The 4704-nt window shown below is 50.8% G+C and overlaps 1 pseudogene; it reads right to left on the bottom strand.

Annotated features, from left to right (window-relative positions):
• Positions 1-2458: 2458 nt before the first annotated feature.
• Positions 2459-3652, bottom strand: LOC147471140 (uncharacterized; annotated as a pseudogene).
• Positions 3653-4704: the final 1052 nt, after the last annotated feature.

Raw genomic sequence — 4704 nt, 5'->3', positions numbered from 1 at the left:
CATCTGCATCATCAGGCTCGACCGCCTTTTCTCTGATGAGGGCATGCCTGTCTGGGAGTAGTTCTTCTTGGCATGCCCTAAACTCTGCTGGTAGGCCGACGCTACTTGTTCTAGCAGAGAAGTCGAGTGCCAGTATTTCCACCTCTGACCGCGGGTCATGGTGGGTCTTTTGGGGGGCTGAGCGATTTGTGGCCCGTCTGATACAGTTCCACAGTTCTCAAAGGGAGGTTTGGTGGCCAAAGGACTCACACCACTCCAGCCACTTTTCTTGCTTTACCCTCTTAGCAGTTTCCTGAGCATCCCTGAGAGCCTCTCTCAGAAGAGCGTGGTTCTCGGGGGTTCTCTGTCTGTGGAAATGTCTTCTGCACATATTGATTCTGTGGTTGACCTCTTTAATCTCATCATTGTAGTCCCAGGCGTCCTTGAAATACCCGGACCACGGACGAGTTTTAGGGATGGTCTCTGAGGCTGCCTCGTGTATGGCATTTACTAGTTTAGCCTCAAGTATATCCACATTATCGTTAAGTGAGAAGTCACTGATTCTGAGGCACCTGGCCAGGGCCTCCTGGAAAGCTTTCTAGTTGGCCTTGTCCACCTTCCATCAAGGATTGTGCTTGGGCACGGGTGCCGGGCCAGCATCCAAGATGGTGATGACTATCCCATAATGATTGCTCATGGCAGTGTTGTCCACAGACCAACTAATTCTCTCGACCAGAGCCGCAGTGATAAAGGTGAGGTCAAGGACTCCCCCGCCAACGTGCGTAGGCTCCTGGCTGTTGAGAAGAGCAATCTCGGGGCACGACTCTAGCAACTTTGGCTATGTGGCAGCCTGCCACATCACGTCTCTGAGTGGGAGCCAGGATGGGGTGGTGGGCATTGAAATCTCCCCCTATGAGAATTGGCTCGTGTGCCACAACAGCACAGACTTCACTGATATCTAAGCTCCTACAGTTTGGCCTGCTGTATACATTGAGGGGATCCCTGGTCAAATGGATCTCAATGGCAAGGAATTCGACGCCCTCTCATGGAGCAGCTGGGATTGGAGTCTTAATTCTCGACATTTCTTATAGAGAAAGTGTGCGGATTTCAGACTGGGCAAGCACAACTGATGCTGAATCATTAGCCATACACCATGCCATATAGGAAGGTAGTGAACAGGGGCGCCACCTGGCTGTCTTTTCTGACAGTCAGGGTGCCCTCTTTCGACTCCTTGCATTTAACCCAGAAAACATAGTATCTAAAAACATCCTACATCAAATTTCTAGACTCTCAGAGCAGGGTATACAAGTGTCATTGCACTGAATACCGTCTCATATAGGAATACCATCATGTGAAAAAGTTGACCAGTTAGCCAAATTCGCACTTTCCTATGAAGAACCACACTATGCTATACCATTATCTATTACTCAGATGAAAAGACGTATTAATAGCTGTTTAAGAGATTATGAGGATCAGGTATGGGCTACAGAAAAGATGAAAAAGAATGGACATGGCACTATCTGGCATTATGAAAGTATTGCCGGGACATCATACATGGACAAGCCCTATGAAATTTATAAAGGTCTGTCATGGAGGCAACAAGTTATACTAACCAAGCTACGCATAGGCTATCACTATACAATACAATATGTGCAGGATGCAGTTTTGTATGCAAAACCAGTCACATATCACCACTGTAAATTGTGCAAAAAAGCTAAATCACATAGTCTCAACCACTACTTGCTTTGCTGTACGGAAACTGCATCCTATCGATCGAACAGCACTGTACAAAGAACATCACTTGTAGATTATATTAATCTTATTATAGACATTAGTCTTGTCTTTGATATGAACAGTGACATAAAAGATATTTTACCGACTAGGTAAAACATGTAAATATGTTAACCAGTATAATGCAGCCCCTCAGGTATGTAAGATTTGTGCTTGACTAAGCCCATTACGCAATAGAAGCTTAGCCAGTTTGGATAGATGCTTGACATCTTACCCTGGCTTTTTGCAAGGCATGTAAATTGTTCTGCAAATAAACTACTGTATATCAAATCAAATCAATCTCCACACTGCACAGGATCGGCAATCAGGGAGCAGGGGATAGTTGACTTCACAAGGGTAATCAAACCTCTGGTGCCTTGTGTACTCGGCAGCACAAAGGGATAATATCCCGAGAAGTGGACAGAGTCTCGTGGAGCATGGCAACATCAATGTTCCGAGATCGCACGATCGCGTCGAGAAGAGCGTTCCTTAAGGAAAAGCTGTTGATGTTCCACTTCGGTTAGGTTAGTAGCCATAGTGCTAGTCTGACTCCAATATGCCAGCGACGTCGAGGTATATGATCTCAGTGTCCGACGCTCCAGTGTGGGTAACATCAGACATTTCGGAGTCTGACAACTCCTTGGCAAGTTCCTCATTGAGCGTGATTTCCTCACTTGACTCGTCGATGTTGTCAGGACAGGTCGAGCCATTAGTAGGACTGGGTCTCCTGTGAGGTGGAGAACCCCTGGTCACCTTGACCTTCACTTTGGATGGTTGTGGTTTCCTCACCCTTTGGGGTTTGGGCGCAGGCTCTGCCAGTGTGGTCTTGGCCGCAGGTTGGGTGGGGAGACAAGTCTCGTCCTGGGGGTTTGTGGGGAGAGGAGTCTCACCCTAAGTTGGAGTGGGAGTTGAGGCCTTGGGCCTCATGTCACTTTCCTTCAGGGCAGTGACAGTCTGAGTCATTGCCGTCATGGCGACCTTGACTGCCTTCTCCATCTCCTCACTGGTCCTCCCCAATGCTGTCGCAACTGCTGTGACGACTGTCGTCAGCAGGAGTGTCAAGTCCTTCTCTGTAAACAGAGTCGGTCTCTCCGCTCTTGGGGTAGCCTATGAGGTGTTCCCAGACCCCTTCCGGGTCTGTTTCCGTCTTGGAACGTCCACCAGAGCCGGAATCTCCTTTGTGTTGGTGGTTTCGCTTTGGGCGGTGCTTCCTTCCTCTTAGGAGGGGGGGGGGAGCTCTTACCCCTTTGTTCTGCCCCCAGACATAAGTGCCTGGAGGGGCGGGAAGAAAGTCTGGTCGTTTTGCAATGACCTCTTGCCGCCGAAGAGCCTCTTCCTTCCTGACGGTACATCCAAGGCTCCAGGTGTGGTGCTTTTTATGGCAATTTGGACACTTGGCAGTGGTGTCCTGCTTGCCATCTTTCTGTGCTTTGAGGCACACCTCTGTGCTGTGTGCCTGACTACAGACACCACACTTCGGCTTTCCAGAGCAAATGGCCTGGTGGTGTCCGTACTTCTGGCATGTGAAGCATCGGAGCGGGTCTGGGATGTATGTCCTGAGGCTGTAGGAGCCCCAATTGCCAAGATCCAAGGACGTAACTGGGGCTCCCTTCAAAGTGACCAGGACTTGCCTGGTTGGGTGCTTTCCTTTCGAGAGTCGGGAAGCTCCCACCACTTTGAGGTGAGCGGTGATGACCTCAAGGTCATACATCAGAGGGAAACCTAGAAGCACCATCTTGGACTTCCTCTCTTCGGGAGTCAGGGCCGACAGGCTCACCTTCCGCCCATCCAGGAGCTTGTCAGTTTCCTGCAGGAAGGTGAGGGTGGCTTGATCCCTTGGTACGATTCTGGCAATTCTAATTGTTAGACGGCACTGTCTCTGGATTTCCAGAGCCCGTATCATCTGGTAAGCATTGTCGAATCCTTCCGGCTTAGGGGGAACCGACTTGGGGCTACAGACTCGCCCTCTGAGTCCGTAGCCAGCCTAGGCCGCTTGTTGCCTGTCCTCCAAACTGACGCCGAGTTTTGGCAATGGGACCAACAGGGTTGGAGGGTCCTGTCTGGCTTCCATTTTTTGTTTGACTCATCGTCTGAACCGACGCCAGAGACTTGTCAGAGCCTGGGGTTGGTTTGGAGGGCCCAGCCCGAGGTTCTTGGGTGGGTTTTCTCTGGACCGACGCCAGAGCCCTACCCATCTTTCTACTTTTATCACCAAGGAGCTTGAAGGGCTCTTCATGCAGGGTTCGTCAACAGGGGTGTCAGTCATGTTTTTTTAAGGGAAGATGCCATATGAGGAGCGGTTCAATTCATCCTCCCACGCCCCCACCCACCATGGAGTCCAACAAGGGAAGCTGTGCACTGAGACTATGCTCAGAAGCCACAGGGGTGGTGGGAGAATATACGGAACCCCTGCCTCGGATTAATGGCACTCGCAAGACCATGCGATTGCCTGCAAGACAGTTGCTGCTTGACCCTAGCCTAGCTCAAAAGAGAGACCAGCTAATTGACCTAACCGAGTCGAGATCAGACCACCCATCTTGCTGGAATAGAGGACCAAAGAGGCATGCTGCTAGCCGCAGGGCGTACTCATACATGGCATCACTCAACCTCTAGGACTCCTGTCTCCCAGCACACGGGCGCCATGCACGGAAAACACGTGGGCAGGTGCTAGCCCCCCTGGGGGGGGAGGACCAGAGGGGGGTGCGACCCCACCTACTAGATCAGCACCTAGGAACGCTTAGCCATCCCTCCTCAGAGAACCCGCCAGCGGAAGGTCACCTCAATGGGACGGAGAGACTGGCCAGATCCAGAGTAGGCTTGTCCAAGGAAAGAGTTCAAGCCCCCGCGCCACAACAAGGTGGTTCTTTTGCAGGAGTATTCAATGCCCTTGCGCTCACTCTTCTCGATTTTCAGCTTCTAGAGGGGTGTAGGCTAATCTCCCATGTAGATGATCTT

This window comes from Penaeus japonicus, unplaced genomic scaffold, assembly GCF_977035675.1.
Source record: "Penaeus japonicus unplaced genomic scaffold, GWHDUDI00000001_assembly GWHDUDI00000010, whole genome shotgun sequence".
In the NCBI taxonomy this organism is placed as follows: Eukaryota; Metazoa; Arthropoda; class Malacostraca; order Decapoda; family Penaeidae; genus Penaeus; species Penaeus japonicus.
This window is presented reverse-complemented; position numbering and strand designations above follow the sequence as displayed.